At 45.9% G+C, this 21,853-nt stretch overlaps 1 long non-coding RNA gene across 1 annotated transcript; it reads left to right on the forward strand.

Annotated features, from left to right (window-relative positions):
- Nucleotides 1-18,642: 18,642 nt before the first annotated feature.
- On the forward strand, nucleotides 18,643-19,457 carry LOC123079597 (uncharacterized). Its single transcript, XR_006438057.1, has 2 exons — nucleotides 18,643-18,955; nucleotides 19,028-19,457. It is a non-coding gene; the product is annotated as an uncharacterized lncRNA (long non-coding RNA).
- The last annotated feature ends 2,396 nt before the right edge of the window (nucleotides 19,458-21,853 follow it).

The raw sequence follows: 21,853 nt of genomic DNA on the forward strand, positions 1-21,853 counted from the left end.
TCTTCCTGCTGAATGCGAGGTTACTATTGTCCATCAGGCTTAAGTTTATCAGCAGCATGGTTTTGACGGATGGGTATGTCGAAGAGCAAAAAAAGGAGTTTCAGGTGGGCAAAAGAGCTTCTGAACGTGCCGGGCTTCTATTTACAACATATTGTGGTCATAATCCAGTAAATTTTATGACCCAGGATGTTCATTCTATGGACCTGACCGATCCATTTGACTGTGACTGCCGAAAACAGTGCTGGAGTTAGATGTTGTTGCCCTTTTCAATCTGGTTTTTTTGTAAACCTGATGAACAATTAACCCTCGTGCTTTTGTACAGTTTGTAAGCTGGAGTTAGATGTTCCTGCCCTTTTCAACTCGGCTGTGACTGTCATATTTTCTTTGAAACAAGGCAAATGGCTTGCCATTCGTTTAATTTAGAGTGAAATATTGTAACAAATCCAAACCAAGGGAAATAACATCACTCTCGCCGGCTGCTTGAGCTCACTGTGCATTACAGAAGCCAAGTGATTAGCCCCCACCAGCACCCACAAACTTATTTCGAACTAGCACATCAAATGGGCTGTAAATTTTCATAGGAAAGGCTGCATGACCGTGACAGATTTCGATTCTGACATTTGGGACCCGCGAGGAAATAGCCTATCCAAGGTGGTGTCGACTTACTAGCCAGTCAACAAACGATTCTGCCTACCAGCCGTTGGATTGACATCCAACATCTGTCGTGTATCTTCTATCTCTTGTCTTCTTCCTCCAATCGCCCAAACCAAACCACCCCGTCGGCTCCGCCTGCTCCCGCCTCCCATGGCTGGCTGCGCCTCCGCTGCCCTACCGTACGTACCCTCCAATGTTGGCCAGTCCCTCCCTCTATTCCCCCACACGTCATGTTATTCTCCGGCAACGTCAGCCCCAACACGCACCCGCGCCGGAACCAGTCAACCCTCGTACTCCCCTCTGCCTGCAACTGGATCGGCGCATCTTCAACGGCTCCTGTTCATTCTGTCTGAGGCCTCGCCTTGTGGCCTTGGTTCGCTCGCCGTGCGCGGTGCGTCGCCCTCTTGCATTGTCAACGTCGTCAACAACCGAGAGGAACAAGGAGATGACTGTACATGGAGAGGATGACAGTAGGGACCCACCAGCGTCATGGCAGTACGCAAGCAAGTGCCTCTATAGTACAAGCGCAAAAATATGGTTCCTCCTAATTGGTTGGACATCTGGGGCTCACGCCATTGTCAACGTAGTCAATAAATGAGAGAATTACACTACGAGCGGCTGACACCAGGGACCCAGCAAGCCGCGCGTTTTTTTAGGAACAAGCAGTTGTTATTTATACTAGTTTTAGCGACGGATCACGGTAACAACGGGGCTGTGCGGGGGCTGTGGCCTATCTAGCCAGGGTTTTATTTATGTTTACCCCATCATGAGCCCAGTTGTGTTTTTTTCTTGCTGAAAATGGCTAGCCAGTTCTATTTTTTAAAGAAATACCCAAACAAGGCCTACTTGCTTTATCGGCCCTGCTGGGCTGCAAATCTTTTAAGACGAGGAGAGTTTCATTCGGTTTGCCGAGAAATGGGATGTACATTTTTAAAACACATCAAACCGGGAATTAGTTTCAATTTTTTTCATTACAAGATCTTAAATTCCATTGATTTTTATGCATGGACAATTATTTGGATTTTATATTTATATAAATTATTTTTCAAAATAGTTTGAATGTGAATCGATATTTCTGGATTAAAAACAGTTGACCGCACGGAAATATGCAAAATTTCGTATACTTTTTAACCGTGGCCACAATATGGGGTGTGATGCTAACAAAAAGAAGATGGGCTCCAAAGAAATTCTTACGAATTAGCAAATGGGCTGTACATTATTAGAAATAATGGCAGATGGGCTGTATGCTGTTTTCCACAGATTTGAGGCTGACTTGTGCGCCTACTACAGGTTGACGCGTATGCTTTCATAAAAAAAGGTTGACGCACACGCAACGCCCTGTCAACTTAGTCAACACACGAGAGCAGTGACTGTTGGATGTCCATCCAACGGCTGTCGTGCTTCTTCAATCTCTGCTCTTCATGCTCAAGCCGCTCAAACAAGCGCCGGCGGGACTGCCTGCTCCCTCCTCCCGCGGCCGGCTATGCTGACGCGCAGGCCTCACGGCCCCACCGTACTCCCATAGCTGGCCTAGCCATCCCTCTACTCACCCACACCTGCTGTTATTCTCTGGCGACGGCAGACGAACCAGTAAACCCTCGTACTCCTCCGCGTGGGAAACAACTGCCGAGTATTCCCTGGCTCCGTGTCGTTCCCTTCCTAGGCCTCGCCGTCGTCCACCGCACTGGTGCTCTCGGCGCGGCCTGGTCAACGTGGTCAATGAACGACATCCATCGGAACTGGACTGTACGTGGAGAGGCTGACAGCTGGGTCCATGGCCGCACGCAAGGAAATGCATCCTTATTACGCGCAAAATAATGATTCCTCCACCTGACAGCTAGGACCCACAGGAAGGGCCTCTGTTTTTCGTGAAAAAACGTTCCCCCGCTGACAGGTCGGACCCACCAGCTATATCTTCACACGCAAGGAAGTGCCTCCTTATTACGCCCAAAAAAATGAATACCGCCCTGCTAGCTGGGACCCACCATATTGTTGGGCTGACTTGTGGACCTACTAAGTTGACAGGGACGGAGAGCTTTGTCAACATAGTCAATACTCCAGTGACCGTATGATTTCCATCCAACGGCCATAGTGCTTCTTCAACCTTTGGTCTTCTTGCTCCAGCTGCCCAAAGCAGCGCCGGTCGTGCCACCTGCTCCTGCCTCCCGTGGCCGGCTGTGCTACCGCGGAGGCCTCACCGCCCCCATACTACTCCCACCACTGGCCAGGCCATCCCTCCACTCACCCACACCCCCTGTTATTCTGCGGCGACGGCAGCCTCACACTGCAGCCGAACCACTGAACACTCATACTCCTCTCCGCGTGGGCATCCACTGCCGCGTCTTGCACGGCTCCGCGTCATCCCCTTCCTAGGCCTCGCCGTCGTCCACCACCGTGGTGCTCTCGGCGCGGCGTGGTCAATGTGGTCAATGACCGACTTCCATCGGAAGAGTGCTGTACGTGGAGAGGCTGATAGCTGGGTCCACGGCAGCCGTAAGGAAGTGCCTCCTTATTACACGGATAATAATTATTCCTCCACCTGACAGCGGGACCCACCGGACAGGCCACCAGTATTTTTCGAAAACATCATTTCCCCCGACTGCCGGGACCCACCGGACGGGCCACCGTATTTCACGAAAAAAAACGTTCCTCCCGCTGTCAACTCGGACCCATCGAAAGTGCCTCCTTATTACGCACAAAAAAAAGAATACTCGCCCGGCTAGCTGGGACCCACCTTGCTGGGAGGCTAACTTGTGGGCCTACTAAGTTGATGGGGACGAAGGGCTTTGTCAACTTAGTCAATATGAACGATTCTAGATCTAGTGACCGTACGATGTCCATCCAACGGCCGTAGTGCTTCTTCAACCTCTGGTCTTCTTGCTCCAGTTGCCCAAAGCAGCGCTGGTCGTGTCGCATGCTCCTGCCTCCCATGGCCGGCTGTGCTGCCGCAGAGGCCTCGCCGCCCCCTACTATTCCCACCGCTGGCCATGCCCTGCGGCGACGGCAGCCTCACACCGCAGCCGAATCAGTGAACCCTCGTAGTCCTCTCCGCGCGGGCTTCCATTGCCGCGTCATCCCCTTCCTAGGCCTCGCCGTCGTCCACCGCCGTGGTGCTCTCCGCGTGGCGTGGTCAATGTGGTCAAGGAACAACTTCCATTGGAAGAGTACTGTACGTGGAGAGGCTGACAGCTGGGTCCACGGCCACAGCCCAGTTTTTTTGTGATTTGCCAAGTAAGTCGCTTTGTCAGGCCTGTTGGGCTGCAATTCTTTCAAGACGGGGAGAGCTTTCATTCGGCTGGCCGAGAAAATGGCCCATCAGTAATGAGAAATGGGTTGTACATTTTTAAAACACATCAAACCGGCAATTAGTTTCAAATATCTTTTTTTTCATTTCAAGATTTTAAATTACATTAATTTTTATGCGTGGAGAATTTGTTGGATTTTATATTGATATACATTTATTTTTAAAATCAGTTTGAATGTGAGTCGAAATTTCGGGATTAAAAATAGTTCGAACCACACCGAAATATGCAAAATTTCGTATAATTTTTTAACAGTTGCCACAATATGGGCTGTAATGCTAACAAAAAGAATACGGGCTCCAAAAAAACCTTAAGAATTAGCAAATGGGCTGTAAATTATTAGAAATAATGGCAGATGGGTTGTATGCTGTTTTCCACAGATTTGAGGCTTTCCTAAAAAAAGGTTGACGCACAAGCACTGACTGTTGGATGTCCATCCAACGGCCGTCGTGCTTCTTCAATCTCTGCTCTTCCTGCTCCAGCCGCTCAAACAAGCGCCGGCGGGACTGCCTGCTCCCTCCTCCTCGCGGCCGGCTGTGCTGCCGCGCAGGCCTCACGCCCGACCGTACTCCCATCGCTGGCCTAGCCATCCCTCTACTCACCCACACCTGCTGTTATTCTCCGGCGACGGCAGACGAACCAGTAAACCCTCGTACAGTCGTACTCCCCTCCGCGTGGGAAACAACTGCCGAGTCTTCCCTGCCTCCGTGTCATCCCCTTCCTAGGCCTCGCCGTCGTCCACCGCCCTGGTGCTCTCGGCGCGGCCTGGTCAACGTGGTCAACGACCGACATGCATCTGAAGTGGACTTTACGTGGAGAGGCCGACAGCTGGGTCCACGGCCGCACGCAAGGAAATGCCTCCTTATTACGCGCAAAATAATGATTCCTCCACCTGACATCGGGGACCCACCGAAAGGGCCTCTGTATTTCGTGAAAAAAACGTTACATCCGCTGACAGCTCGGACCCACCAGCTATATCTTCGCACGCAAGGAAGTGCCTCCTTATTACGCACACAAAAAATGAATACTCCCCTGATAGCTAGGACCCAGTATAGTGGCAGGCTGACTTGTGGGCCTACTAAGTTGACGGGGATGGAGGGCTTTGTCAACTTAGTCAATATGTACGATTCTAGCTCCAATGATCGTACGATGTCCATCCAACGGCTGTAGTGCTTCTTCAACCTCTGGTCTTCTTGCTCCAGCCGCCCAAACCAGCGCCGGTCGTGCCTCGTGCTCCTTCCTCCCGTGGCCGGCTGCGATGCGGCGGAGGCCTTACCGCCCCCTACTACTCCCACCACTGGCCAGGCCATCCCTCTACTCACCCACACCCCATGTTATTCTGCGGCGACGGCAGCCTCACACCGCAGTGAACCAGTGAACCCTGGTACTCCTCTACGCGTGGGCATCCACTGCCGCGTCTTCCCCGGCTCCGCGTCGTCCCCTTCCTAGGCCTTTCCGTCGTCCACCGCCCTAGTGCTCTCGGTGCGGCGTGGTCAACGTGGTCAAGGAACGGCTTCCATCGGACGTGGACTGTACGTGGAGAGGCTGACAACTGGGTCCACGGCCGCAGCAAGGAAGTGCCTCCTTATTACATGCAAAATAATCATTCATTCACCTGACAGCGGGACCCACCGGACGGGCCACCGTATTTCGCCCCATGACTGTTGGGACCCACCAGCTACATCTTTGCAGGCAAGGAAGTGCCTAACAGTCGGGACCCACCTGGTCGAAGCGTACGTAGCATTGTCATTCTGGTCGCGAACGTGTACGTACATACTGGTCGATGTAGAGGTGCGCACGTGTCGTAGTAGAGGCGCGCATGTAGCATGTACACGTACGTACAGCGGCTAGGGTGGAAGAAATAAAATACGGCCACGTATGTGTACATACGGGCGGGGTCTCGAACACCTACTCGCGCATACGTACGGCCAGAGCTCGTATACATGGCTGGGTCGGAACGGAGAAACAACGTCGTTGTCGTGTTCATGGGGAGGCAACGGAATGCGTCGTGTTCATGGGGAGGCAACGGAATGCATCGTGTTCATCGGGAGGGCTTGGACGGAACAGGCAATGGAAACAAGGCCTGACGTACTGCAGAACGGAGGAAACGGCCTTGTGTTCGACCGGCCACGTCCGAAACAGGATCCTGTTCATCGGGAGGGGTCTGGCGTACCGCAAAACAGAGGAAACGGACCTCCTACGGTCGAAACGGGGGTCTTGTTGATCGGGAGGGGTGTGGCGTACCGCAAAACGGGACTCCATGGGATACTGTTCATCTCCACCGTCGACCCCCTCCAGCCTCCACGAGCTACTGTTCATCCACCGTCGACCTCCTCCAGCCTCCACCTGCGACTGTTCATCCACAGGCTCCTGTTCATCCAGCCTCCACCGTGCGCTACTCCACCGGCTACTGTTCAACCACCCCTCTACTGTCTACTGTTCAACCAGCCCTCCACACCACGGGGTCCTATTCAACCACCCCTCCACGGGCACCCCTCCACCGTCTAATATTCATACAGCCCTCCACACCACGGGGTCCTGTTCAACCACCCCTCCACGGGCACCCCTCCACCGTCTACTATTCATCCAGCCCTCCACGCCACAGGGGCCTATTCATCCACCCCTCCACGGGCACCCCTCCACCGTCTACTGTTCATCCAGCCCTCCACCACACCACGGGGTCCTGTTCATCCAGAGGCAACGCCACTGCTCACTGTTCATCCACCCCCCCCCCCGCAACGCTCACTGTTCATCCCATCGATCGGCTTCAGTTAGCAGCATTAGCGAAGGAATCGCTCGATCGGGTTCAGTTAACAGCCATCGATTGATCGCTCGGGTTCAGTAACTCGTAGCCTGCAGTGCAATCGCTCGGGTTCAGTTAGAGCCCAAAGCCTCTCTCGGGTTCAGTTAGAGCCAACGCCTCACACACACGCACGTACGTGTACGAGAGAAACGCGCATCGCTCGGCCCCCGACCTCCCATCGTAACTGGGAACTCCCCAAAATTTTCCTCCCCCTCGCTTCTACCACGGTTTTTTCCGTCATGGACGACCCAAAGAATGTCATGCAGCTGCGTCTCCGTCCCGCCCAGGATGAAAAGCCCATTTTCTGTCATGATTTTTTGTCATAGAAGTAGGAGCCTACCACATCTATGATGATACCGGGTTTTGTCACAATTATCGTCATAGAAGTGTCATACGTATGACAGAAAAAAAATTCGTTCGGCCCAAAATGTCACAGATGTGTCTTTTTTTTGTAGTGTTGTTATCCTCGATGGCAACAATACAATATGTGCCTTGCTTCCCTTACTGTCACCGGGAAAGGACACCGCAAGATTGAACCCAAAGCTAAGCACTTCTCCCATTGCAAGAAAGATCAATCTAGTAGGTCAAACCAAACTGATAATTCGAAGAGACTTGCAAAGATAACCAATCACACATAAAAGAATTCAGAGAAGATTCAAATATTGTTCATAGATATACTTGATCATAAACCCACAATTCATCGGTCTCAACAAACACACTGCAAAAAGAAGATTACATCGGATAGATCTCCACAAGAGAGGGGGGAACTTTGTATTGAGATCCAAAAAGAGAGAAGAATCCATGAAGCTACTAGCTATGGACCTGTAGGTCTGAAGTAAAATACTCACACTTCATCGGAGGGGCTATGTTGTTGATGTAGAAGCCGTCCGTGATCGATGCCCCCTCCGGTGGAGCTCCGGAACAGGCCCCAAGATGGGATCTCGTGGATATAGAAAGTTGCGGTGGTGTAATTAGGTTTTTGGCTCCGTATCAGATCATTTGGGGGTACGTGGGGTATATATAGGAGGAAGGAGTACGTCGGTGGAGCAACAGGGGGCCCACGAGGGTGGAGGGAACTTAGGGTAGGCAGGCGCGCCTCCCTACCTCGTGGCCTCCTCTTTTCTTTCTTGACGTAGGGTCCAAGTATCCCGGATCTTGTTCGTTGAGACGTATCATGGTAACGGTAGCAAAAGGTAACAATAGCAAAAGTAATGTTTTTGGTATTTTGTAGTGATGATAGCAATAGCAACAGAAAAGTAAATAAGCGAAGAACAATATGTGGAAAGCATGTAGGCAATGGATCGGTGATGGAGAATTATGCCGGATGTGGTTCATCATGTAACAATCATAACATAGGGTGACATAGAACTAGCTCCAATTCATCAATGTAATGTAGGCATGTATTCCGAATATAGTCATACATGCTTATGGAAAAGAACTTGCATGGCATCTTTTGTCCTACACTCCCGTGGCAGCGGAGTCCTAATGGAAACTAAGGGATATTAAGGCTTCCTTTTAGTAGAGTACTGGAACAAAGCATTAGCACATAGTGAATACATGAACTCCTCAAACTATGGTCATCACCGGTAAGTATCCTGACTATTGTCACTTCGGGGTTAATGGATCATAACACATAATAGGTGACTATAGACTTGCAAGATAGGATCAAGAACTCTCATATATTGATGAAAACATAATAGGTTCAGATCTGCAATCATGGCACTCAGGCCCTAGTGACAAGCATTAAGCATAGCAAAGTCATAGCAACATCAATCTCAGACCATAGTGGATACTAGGGATCAAACCCTAACAAAACTAACTCGATTACACGATAGATCTCATCCAACCAATCACCGTCCAGCAAGCCTACGATGTAATTACTCACGCACGGCGGTGACCATCATGAAATTGGTGATGGAGGATGGTTGATGATGACGATGTCGACGGATTCCCCTCTCCGGAGTCCTGGACGGACTCCAGATCAGCCCTCCCTAGAGGTTTTAGGGTTTGGCGGCGGCTCCGTATCGTAAAACACGATGATTTCTTCTCTCTGATTTTTTTATCCAAAACCAAATATATAGAGTTGGAGTCGAGGTCGGAGGAGCTCCAGGGGGGCCACGAGGTAGGGGCCACGCGCTAGGGGGGCAGGCACACCCCCCACCCTCGTGGACAGTGTGTGGGCCCCCTGGTCTTCATCTTTTGTAAGGATTTTTTATTATTTCCGAAAAGATGTTCCGTGAAGTTTCAGGTCATTCCGAGAAATTTTGTTTCTGCACATGAATAACACCATGGCAATTCTGCTGAAAACATCGTGAGTCCGGGTTAGTTCCATTCAAATCATGCAAGTAGAGTCCAAAACAAGGGCAAAAGTGTTTGGAAAAGTAGATACGATGGAGACGTATCAACTCCCCCAAGCTTAAACCCTTGCTTGTCCTCAAGCAATTCAGTTGATAAACTGAAAGTGATAAAGGAAAACTTTTACAAACTCTGTTTGCTCTTGTTGTTGTAAATATGTAAAGCCAGCATTCAAGTTTTCAGCAAATATTATGCACTAACCATATTCACAATAACGCATAGGTCTCGTGTTTACTCATATCAATTGCATAATCAACTAGCAAGCAATAATATTAAATCTCGGATGACAACACTTTCTCAAAACAATCATAATATGATATAATAAGATGGTATCTCGCTAGCCCTTTCTGAGACCGCAAAACATAAATGCAGAGCACCTTTGAAGATCAAGGACTGACTAGACATTGTAATTCATGGTAAAAGAGATCCAGTCAAGTCATACTCAATGTAAATTAACAGTAATGAATGCAAATGACAGTGGTGCCCTCCAACTGGTGCTTTTTAATAAGAGTATGATGACTCAACATGAAAGTAAATAGATAGGCCCATCGCATAGGGAAGCAGGGATTCGTAGAGGTGCCAGAGCTGGGTTTTGAAATAGAGGTGAATAATATTTTTGAGCGGTATACTTTCATTGTCAACATAACAACCAAGAGATGACGATATCTTTCATGATGCACACATTATAGGCAGTTCCCAAACAGAATGGTAAAGTTTATACTCCCCCACCACCAACAAGCATCAATCCATGGCTTGCTCGAAACAACGAGTGCCTCCAACTAACAACAGTCCCAGGGGGAGTTTTGTTTTGCAATTATTTTGATTTAGTTTGCATAAAGCATGGGACTGGGCATCCCGGTGACCAGCCACATTCTCATGAGTGAGGAGCGGAGTCCACTCCTCTTGAGAATAACCCGCCTAACATGGAAGATACAGACAACCCTAGTTGATACATGAGCTATTCGAGCATATAAAACAAGATATTTATTTGAAGGTTTAGAGTTTGGCACATACAAATTTACTTGGAATGGCAGGTAGATACCGCATATAGGAAGGTATACTAGACTCATGTGGAATAACTTTGGGGTTTATGGGATTGGATGCACAAGCAGTATTCTCGCTTAGTACAGGTGAAGGCTAGCAAAAGACTGGGAAGCGACCAGCTAGAGAGCGGCAACAGTCATGAACATGCATTAAAATTAATCAACACTGAATGCATGCATGAGTAGGATATAATCCACCATGAATATAAATATCGTGAAGGCTATGTTGATTTTGTTTCAACTACATGTGTGAACATGTGCCAAGTCAATTTACTTAAATCATTCAGAGGAGGATACCACCCTATCATACCACATCACAACCATTTTAATAGCATGTTGGCACGCAAGGTAAACCATTATAAGCTCCTAGCTAATCAAGCATGGCACAAGAAACTATGATCTCTAATTGTCATTGCAAACATGTTTATCCATAGGCTGAATCAGGAACGATGAACTAATCATATTTACAAAAACAAAAGAGGTCGAGTTCATACCAGCTTTTCTCCTCTCAATCAGTCCATCATATATCATCATAATTGCCTTTCACTTGCACGTCCGAATGATGTGGATAATAATATTAGTGCACATGCATTGGACTAAGCTGGAATCTGCAAGCATTCAATAAACAGGAGAAGACAAGGCAATATGGGATCTTTTGTCAGATCAACAATAATGCGTATAAGAGCCACTTCAACAATTTAATTATGGTCTTCTCCTATCGACCCCCAAAGAAAAGAAAAAGAAATAAAACTATTTACACGGGAAAGCTCCCAACAAGCAAAAGAAGAACAGGAAATCTTTTTGGGGTTTGTTTTTAATTACTACTACAAGCATGGAAAGTAAACTAATAAAAAGCTACAACTAATTTTTTTGTTTTTTCTTAAGGTTTATTAAACACACAAGAAGAAATCATGAAAATGAAAATAAACTAGCATGGATGATACAATGAAAAACTATGAGCACCGACATCTAGCAATGAGTGTATGAACATGAATGTAATGTCTGTGGGAAATGCGTACTCCCCCAAGCTTAGGCTTTTGGCCTAAGTTAGTCTATGGCCACGGTTGGCCTGGCTGATATCCATAGTAATCATTGGGGTCATACTGAGATGCAGCGGCTATCGCCTCCTGAGCTGCAGCGTGGTGACGAGCGGCCTCCGCTCTCCTCTCGTACTCATCTGCCTCCTCACTGGTAATAACATATCTTCCTTTTGCCTGAAAGTCAAAGAAAGTAGAAGCAGGGAGAGCGACGTGATAGGTGCGTCCTCTGTCAAAGATTAGTCGGCACTGAAGGAACTGATCGTTCCTCTCAACAAACTAATGACGAACCATAGCCTCATAATCTAAATAAGTAGGAGGCAACCTAATATCATCCTCACGTATGGCTATACCCAGAAAATTATCTATGCGGGTTGCATAAATTCCACCAAAGAAATCTCCATTAAATATATTAAGATGCAACCTACGTGCAACAATGGCTCCCAAGTTATAAGATTTATCTCCTAACACAGCACTCCTAAGAATACTGAGGTCAGGGATACACATGTGACATGTCTCATCTTTACCATTAATGCATCTACCAATGAAGAGAGCAAAATAATGTATAGCAGGAAAGTGAATGCTCCCTATGGTAGCTTGTGTTATGTCTCTAGATTCCCCCACAGTTATACTAGCAAGAAAATCTCTAAATTCAGATTTGCGAGGTTCCCTAACACTACCCCATTATGGAAGTTTGCAAGCAGTGGTAAAATCCTCTAAGTCCATCGTATAAGATTTTTCATAAAGATCGAACAGGACAGTAGGAGAATTGCGTGAAGATGAAAATTCAAACCTCCTCACAAAGGAACTAGTGAGATAGTGGTACTGATGGCATTTTTCTTCCTCGAAGCCCACAAGATCAGTGTTACGCAAATATGTGTTAAATTCTTCCTTAATACTCGCTCGATCCATGAAGTCCTCTTAAGGTCATTCACAATGCCGCACTGGGGCGTCTCTTGGTGGCTCTCCATCAGCATCACGCATTGCAAGCCTGGGTCCTTGCTTCCTTGAAGAACCACCTTGGTACATTTTCCTAAACATATTTCTTCCTTTGGAAAATTTCTGAAATTTTTAGTAACTTCAAAATAAAAGTGATCCAAACTCAATAATATTGATAGCAACTACTCCTACAAGTGACTAGGGCCTATATCATGCATCAAACTACTTTTGACCATATAAATTTGACATGCAAGCTCAAGAACAGGGTCACTTAAGCAGCAAAAATATGCAATGAATAAAGCACTAGAACAAAAACTAATTGGACGAATGGAGGAGCCACATACCAAGGAACAATCTCCCCAAGCAGTTTTGTGAGAGGTGCTTTGAGCAAGGAGATCGAAAATGGCAGCAAAATGAGCTAGAACTCGTGCTTGAGCTGGATATTCGTGTTTGTGGGAGGAAGAAGTGTGTGGGTGCAGAAATAAGTGGAGGAGGTCCACCGTGGGCCTACGAGGCAGAGGGCGCGCCTAGGGGGTAGGGCGCGCCCTCCACCCTCGTGTCCAGGTGGTTGATCCCCCTACTGTGTTCTCAGTTCCAGATATTCTCAAATATTCTAGAAAAAATCATATTTAAATTTCAGGGCATTTGGAGAACTTTTATTTTCGGGGTATTTTTATATTGCCCGGATATTCAGGTAATAGACGGGAAATACTTATTTTTATTTTATTTAATACAAATAACAGAAAATAAAAAGAAGCTACACAGAGTTCTGCTTTCTAGTTTCATCCATCTCATGCTCATCAAAAGGAATCCACTAACAAGGTTGATCAAGTCTTGTTAACGAACTCATTCCGAATAACATGGAACTGGAGAAATTTCGAATAATACTATGTTACCTCAACGGGGATATGCACATCCCCAATAATAAGAATATCATATTTCTTCTTGACAGTAGGAAGAGGAAATTCAAAACCTCCAAATATAATTGATGGAAATTTTCCAATAGAGTTGATACTATGAACTTGAGGTTGTTTCCTCAGAAAGTGTACCGTATGCTCATTACCATTAACATAAAAAGTGACATTGCCTTTAGTGAAATCAATAACAGCCCCTGCAGTATTCAAAAAGGGTCTTCCAAGAATAATAGACATACTATCGTCCTCGGGAATATCAAGAATAACAAAGTCCGTTAAAATAGTAACGTTTGCAACTACAACAGGCACATCCTCACAAATACTGACAGGTATAGTAGTTGATTTATCAGCCATTTGCAAAGATATTTCAGTAGGTGTCAACTTATTCAAATCAAGTCTATGATATAAAGAGAGAGAGATAACACTAACACCGGCTCCAAGATCACATAAAGCAGTTTTAACACAATTTCTTTTAATGGAGCATAGTATAATGGGTACTCCTGGATCTCCAAGTTTCTTTGGTATTCCACCCTTAAAAGTATAATTAGCAAGCATGGTGGAAATTTCAGCTTCTGGTATCTTTCTTTTATTAGTAACAATTTCTTTCATGTACTTAGCGTAAGGATTCATTTTAAGCATATCGGTTAATCGCATACGCAAAAGATAGGTCTAATCATTTGAGGAAAGCGCTCAAAATTCTCATCATCCTTTTTCTTGGATGGTTTGGGAGGAAAAGGCATGGGTTTCTGAACCCATGGTTCTCTTTCTTTACCATGTTTCCTAGCAACAAAGTCTCTCTTATCATAACGTTGATTCTTTGATTGTGGGTTATAAAGATCAACGACAGGTTCAATTTCTATATCATTATCATTACTAGGTTGAGCATCATCATGAACATTATCATTAACATTATCACTAGTTTTAGGTTCATTACCAGATTGTGTTTCAGCATCAGAAATAGAAATATCATTTGGATTCTCAGGTGTTTCAGCAATAGGTTCACTAGAAGCATGCAAAGTCCTATCATTTTTCTTTTTCTTCCTTTTAGAAGGACTAGGTGCATCTACATTATTTCTCTGAGAATCTTGCTCAATTCTCTTAGGGTGGCCTTTAGGATACAAAGGTTCCTGAGTCATTCTACCAGTTCTAGTAGCCACTTTAACAGCATAATCATTTTTCTTACTATTCATTTCATTGAGCAAATCATTTTGAGCTTTAAGTACTTGTTCTACTTGAGTGGTAACCATAGAAGCATGTTTACTAATAAGTTTAAGTTCACCTTTGACATTAGCCATATAATCACCCAAGTGTTCAAGCATATTTGAATTGTATTTCAATTGTCTACCAAAATAAGCATTAAAATCTTCTTGCTTAACCATAAATTTATCAAACTCATCTAATCATGGGCTAGTAAATTTAGTAAACGGGATTTCAGCTTTATCATGTCTATAGAGAATTTACCTTTACTACCTGTGTCGGGTTATCAAGACCATGAGTTTCTTCAATAGGTGGTAAATTAAGACCGTGTATTTCTTAAATAGGAGGTAAATTCCTAACATCTTCAGCTTTAATACCTATTTCTTTCATAGATTTCTTTGCCTCTTGCATATCTTCAGGACTGAGAAATAGAACACCCCTCTTCTTCGGAGTTGGTTTTGGGATAGGCTCAGGAGCTGGCTCAGGAGCTAGTTCAGGAAGTGTCCAATTATTTTCATTTTCAACATATTATTCAATAGAATTTCAGCTTCATCCGGTGTTCTTTCCCTGAAAACAGAACCAACACAACTATCCAGGTAATCTCTGGAGGCATCGGTTAGTCCATTATAAAAGATATCAAGTATTTCATTTTTCTTAAGAGGATGATCAGGCAAAGCATTAAGTAATTGGAGAAGCCTCCCCCAAGCTTGTGGGAGACTCTCTTCTTCAATTTTCACAAAATTATATATATATATATATATATATATATATATATATATATATATATATATATCCCTTAAAGCAGCTTGTTTCTTATGAGAAGGGAAATATTTAGCAGAGAAGTAATAAATCATATCCTGGGGACTACGCACACAACCAGGATCCAGAGAATTAAACCATATCTTAGCATCACCCTTTAATGAGAACGGAAATATTTTATGGATATAGAAGTAGCAAGTTCTCTCATCATTAGTAAACAGGGTGGCTATATCATTTAATTTAGTAAGATGTGCCACAACAGTTTCAGATTCATAGCCATGAAAAGGATCAAATTCAACCAAAGTAATTATATCAAGATCGACAGAGAATTCATAATCTTTATCAGTAACAAAGATATGTGAAGTAGCAAAACCAGGATCAGGTTTCATCCTAGCATTTAGAGATTGCTTACTCCGTTTAGCTAATAACCTCTTAAGTTCGTATCTATCTTTGCAAGCTAAAATAGCTAAAGAAGCTTCCTTATCAAAAACATAACCCTCAGGAATAACAAGTGATTCATTATTAGGGGAAGAGTTTTCATCATCAAGTTGAACGTGTGCAGAACCCTCAGGGACGTCATCGAGTTGAACGTGTGCAGAACTCGGAGGTGCCGTGCGTTCGGTATTTGATCGGTCGGACCGTGAAGACGTACGACTACATCAACCGTGTTGTGCTAACGCTTCCGCTTTCGGTCTACGAGGGTACATGGACAACACTCTCCCCTCTCGTTGCTATGCATCACCATGATCTTGTGTGCGCATACGATTTTTTTTGAAATTACTACGTTCCCCAACAACAGCGTCGCCCCCCCCCCCCCCCGCCGCCCCAGGCAGGAAGGACGCACCCACGGGCAGAGAAGATCCCACCACCGCCGACACTACCCAGGCCAGAGCCGGGGGCGGCGGGGAGGGACGAGGCGAGGTTGGAGGATGAGGGAGCAGGCGCGCGACACCCCGGCCGCCTCCCGGGGAGGCAGCGTGAGGGCGAAAAAGGGGAGAGAAGGGAGGGGCGGGGGAAGGGGCACCCGGATCTGGCCTGCGCGTGGCGGGGCTCGCCGGATCGGGGCGTTTCACATCCATTACCAGAGAATTGCATAAATTGTTGACATGCATGGTACATGCATTGCATAAATTGGAGAGATGTTATAGGGACGGCAATGTTGGGCCGATATTTGGATGATGCTATGGATCCAACCGTGCATGAGTAGGAGCAAGTGCCACACAGCCGCTAGATCAGGTGTCGTCTCAAAATCGGCCATAGTGTGTTGGCCATAGAGTAGTTTCGGTTATTATTAGTCTCTTCATCTTTGCGAAAGTTCTTGTAGAGTTTTCTACGAATTATTGAAGAAACTATCTTTTCCTCAGACTATGCTTCTTTTAAGATAGATAAATGGCATGGTATTTAGTGTATCCAGTTCAATGCAAACAACCATGCAATGGTTGCAGATATTAATGTACCTCAAGACCTATGTAGTACTAATTTTTATGGGGCAAGCAATTACAGTGAAGTCCAATTGGGCTTGTTTGGGGGGCAGGGCCCGAAACTTTATTTTCAATACTTCTTCCTGCGTGGTGGTACTACCTTGTATTTCCTGCATCGTGTAGCATATGGTCTATGTGACACACTGTTTGCCGTTACACAAGCTTGACAAGTGTCCTGAGCACGACAATAAAGCAGCATGATAACATATGGTCTATGTTACACAATGTTTGCTGTTACACGAGCTTGACAAGTGTCTTGAGCACGACAATAAAGCAGCAACATGCGAGGCACACTACCTTGACTCAACATAGATCAAAGCTGTGGCAAATGAGCTGGGTGTGTTGTTGTCTTCCATGATGCATCCCAAACTTAGGCTAGAGATGTGTACTACTAGCCTACTACTACTATGCAGTGGTTGCCCCATTTCGCATCGAATACTTAAGTTCCTGGTGAGGTTTCTCTTTGTTACTGAAGCAGCTATATTTCCTTCTAGCTGCTCCTCCTTTTAAGAAAGTGAAAAGGGCACCACCTTTAACTAGATATAGTTCAACACAACAACCATTCAATGAATACAGAAATTTATGTCTTTCACGGCCGGTGTACTGCCTTGATCTAATGTGCTTCACTACCGTTGCACTGCTTTGATTTACTACAGTTGATTAATGTTTTCTACAGTATGTTGTAGTACTGATGTTTTGCATCTCATGTGGTGTTTAATTAATATGCTGTATTTTGATTCACACAATTGAAAGGATCAGCACACAATTGTTGTGCAAATGTTCCTTCGAATATTGGCTGCATTAATTTGACAAGGACAAGCAATAACAAAATTAAATTGCAATTTCTTGGAACCTGGGAATTTTGTGATGATAGCAAGTATGAATAAGAACGAATCAGAAGTACACTGCTAATAGCCGGGTTCAAGGTTTAAATGTTAAGACCAACAGAGACACCTGTGATTACAAATCTGTTCTTCCCTGAGATGTACATTATTTTCAGGGGGTAAAAACGACAACAACGATCTCCCGACCTATGGGCTTACAATACAGTGCAGCGGAGAATATACACCCGGTTGCGCCAAAACCCGATCTGTGTGTGCTAATTCACACAGATACAACACTCTCGCAGCCTCCTGCCATTTTGACGGAAGCAAGTCGGAAAAAAAAGGCAACGCACAAATTGCCAATCCATCTGTTCTACTAAATGGAATCTGTAGACTGTTGCCAATATGTTCAGTAGGGAACGGTTGTCACGGCTTATACCTCGCCTGACAGTCGCCACTGCATGGAAAACGATGCCGAAGGAAATGCCTTCATTGAATTGATAGTTCACAGCTGTTTATTAAGCTAGTAGAATACCCTGACCTAGTGTTAATGAGCATCCAGCACCTCCAAAAGATTTTCGGTTTAATGCTCCTTGAAAACTTCCATTGTTCAATGATCCACATGGGTTATAATCATAAGTGTATACCAACTAAGTAAACGGACAGGACTTCCCCTTGCTAAGATGCCCCAACATTCTATTCCGATATGAGGGGGTAAATTTTGTGATCCATAACCATATATGAACATACCCAACATCTATGTCTAGTGATTACTTTCGATAGAAGATAGCTCCAAAAACTCATTACCATGGTGTACTTGTGTTAACGACAGAAAAACAGTTTGACTTTCTGATTCAAGTAATTTCTGGATGACACAGCATACAAAGATCAATAAGGTGGTGGAACTACAATTATTACCAGTTACCAAGGGTTGGACTTTAAGATGTGTCCGTTTATGCAATTTGTAATGATTATAGAGTTGCATTTCTGCAATGTGCCCTGAAATGATTCATCTATGTTACAGTACCCACAAATAAATATGAGCCATCCATTTACTTAAATCGTACGTATACGAGTGTTTGGTACTCCAATATAGATACCCGTGAGTAAGGAAATACGATGGAGAACCTACTAACGCTGCCCCCTGGTATCCCACCATCGGCTCATAATCAACAGCCGTCCACTATTCGTACCCCTGTACGTAAGATTGCCGTATATACACAGAATTTTGCTTGTTGTATTTCCCAACCTAGACTGTGTACGATACCCGCACCGACGTCATCCCCCCTCAATCAATGCTAGCGTTGCACCTACCCCCTCCTTCCCCCCTTTACTCCTGCACCGGACGCGCACTCTCCTCCTCGCCCCTCTCCTGTGCTGCTCCATCCAGTAGACTGTTGCAATCCCTATTCCCATCTCGATAATCCGCCTGGATCTCCATTGCTTCGATCTCCCTCTCACCTACATCTCTGGCCATGGCGTCTTCTGCTTCCTCAGTTCCTGCCGGATCGGTCGCCGCACCCGAAGACGTCGCTCCTCTCCCCCCTCATCCGGTGCCCCAGATGCAACATGGGGGTGATTAAGTGGTTCATCTCCGAGACCCCCCTGAATCCCAGCCGTCATTTCTACAAGTGTCAGTTCCGTGATGTAAGTTATTGGACATAGATGTTGCTATATATTGTTCAAATATTCGCTCACAGTTCATATTTTTGTTTTCAGTCCGGTCGTTGCACCTTCTGAAAATGGGACAACAAGTACGTCGACTACCTATGCGCTCGATGGGCTCATGTGTTTCTTCCCCCACCTCCTCCGCTCCAGGATCTTCCTACTGTGGTACTGCGTGACATTCAGTCCTACCTGAAGATTTCACTGTCCGTCACCCTTGGTACTCTTGCTGCTGTACTGACGCTTCTAGTCTCCAAAATGTAGCTCCGTTTGAATTATGTAATAGTTCTATCTCTAATTAGTATGATCACTACGCCAAGCAGCTGCCTATCCATGTACTATTAGTTAGTTCTGATCCAGTGCCATCTTAGTTAACTGTGGTAGTACGTTGTAAATTTTCAATTCTGTCATACAGAGGTTCTACTGTAAGTCTGTAACTGTCTCCAACGCAATATAATATGATCGTGTCATATTTTTCGTTTTACATCTGCTACCAGAATTATTTTGTTAACATCTACAACGAACAATATATATCTCTCTTTTGTCCTTTTACACGCGTATTCATTGAAAATAAGAACTCATTATCTCTGAACCAAGCATGTCTGCAGCGGGCATTAATTTTACTGCCACACCCGTTTCACAATCAATTTCATCCAGACGATTTTTATTGTTTTTTATGTCATGTACAGTTCTCATCTGTCTCTCCAGTTTCTTCCTGTTCTGCCCTCTCCCCTGCTCTAGCTCCTTTCCTCTTCTTCTCCAGTTGATTACTGGGCAGCCATAGCTAACCCTGAGAGAATATCTGATTAGTCTCAAAGTTAAAAATTGACATCTTGAACAACAGAGCTGCCACACACTTAGAAGGATGTCATCTTTTCCTTCAGGTCAGATTCCTACTTCCCCAAATTTCTTATAAAAAATATGCACACACAATTACTAAAATTGCTTTTTTTTTCAGGTTTTCTACCTTGATAATGTTGACTTCCGTATTTTCAAACTCACGACAAACTGCCAAGGATATCTTCATTTGAATTAGCAGCTTTCCGTACGATATTGATTACCTCTGCCAACCACAATTAATACGCCTGACCGTACTCCTGTTCTAACCTGCACCGCAGCGTCATCCGTCCTGCACCCTCGCCCGTATACACAGCGTATTTGTGCTTCAAGTTTGTTTACTGCTTTTACAAAAAGAAACCCACTACATTACGAGCGGATCTTAAAGACAATCAACGCCGTCCAGATACCAGGGGCGCGCGCCGCCCGGAGCCAAAAGTGCGCTTCCCTCATGAGTACCACGACCAAAAGTTCAGGAGTACCTGATTTCAGGGGTAAATTGGTAATCGAGACTGACAAAATATTTTTTTAAACGGAGGCAAAAAATTTGTCTCATCGATTAATTAAGCAGAAGAGAATTGCCCAGTTAATTTACGGAAAACCGGGCAAAAACCGATACAAACAGAACACGTGCGGACTACTCACAGAGAATGCAACCCCATAAGCACATGATCGACCCGACAATCATACCCAAACATAACGACCACCACTCCCCACACTGCTACATCGCAAAGAAACCCTCAACGAAGACCACAGGCACCACCAAATCCACGGAGACAAGCCAAGCCATAAGGACAACCCAAGAGACTGGTGACCAACCATCAATCAGGTGCGGACGCCTTTTCCGTGACGCTACTCTTCTTGCTCTTGCTCTGGAGAGCCTCCTCCACAATCTTCTTGCCAGATCCAGGGCTAGCCCTCTCCTAACGTGCGAGCAAGCTGTGAATCTCCAACTCGAAGAGAATCTCGTTGACCTTGTCACGCACAGAAACCTGCCCAAGTGTCACCTGCGACTGGGTGACCGAAGCGTCAGAACCTCCATGATCCACAAAGGCAAGCAGCTGGCTGGCTCCAAAGGACCAGGCGGCAACACACCGACCGCTTCAACATCATCAACCACAGGTACCACCGACACGATGGACTCAGCGTCTCCAGATGCACACATGACAGAGGTGAATCATGTCCCTCATTGTCCACAACAACGAATGGCGGGCTTGCCGCCAACATTTGCAAAGACGACATCATGGGCATCACCAAGCCCATCTCCTTTGGAAGCACCATCGACAAAGGCGGAGATGATGCCTCACATAGCTCCTGCAGCCCAGGCCTAATCTGCATCACTGGAGTGACGACCTCGGCGATGTGCCTACCACAAGGAGAGAAACGACCATAGGGGTCTGTTTCACCCTCGCCCTTGGAATCAACCTGGATCTGGGCCAACGAAGGCAAATCTGGCATGATTGTGAGCCTACACAGAACCGCCTCAGCTCTCGACAAAAAACTCTCAACTCTCATCAGACAGTCTTGTAGCTCAGCTTGCTCCGCGAGGACAGACTGCAGCGGCACCTCTACCATGGTAGCATCCTTGGCAGGAGCAGGCACTTGGGAGGGCGATGGAGCTGCACGTTGAAGCGACGTAGATTGGTGGCTGGTGTTCTTTGCACGACAGAACCGAGCAGTGTGGCCGAAATGGAGGCAGCTTCTGCACCGAATTGGGTCCCTGCAAGAGTGGGCATGATGACCTTTGGAGAGGCACCGAAAACATCGATCCTTCAACCACGACGGAGGAGCCGGCCGGGCATTGAATGCGGGCTGACAAAAGGCCTGTGAAGATGGCGAACGACAGTGCTCGATGACAAGGTGCCAACCTTCCAACGTTTCCCTACGAGCTGTTGGGGCACAACATATGGGATCAGCGGGCATTGTCTTCCCTCTGAAACATCCAAGCCAGTCCCCCCAGCCAGGACGCACGGAAGAAGCCTCCGAAATGGTGCACGAGAGACCTGTCGGTGATGGATCCGCCTGATCTGGCCCCCGCAAGGA

Source organism: Triticum aestivum, chromosome 1A (assembly GCF_018294505.1).
Source record: "Triticum aestivum cultivar Chinese Spring chromosome 1A, IWGSC CS RefSeq v2.1, whole genome shotgun sequence".
Lineage (NCBI taxonomy): Eukaryota > Viridiplantae > Streptophyta > Magnoliopsida > Poales > Poaceae > Triticum > Triticum aestivum.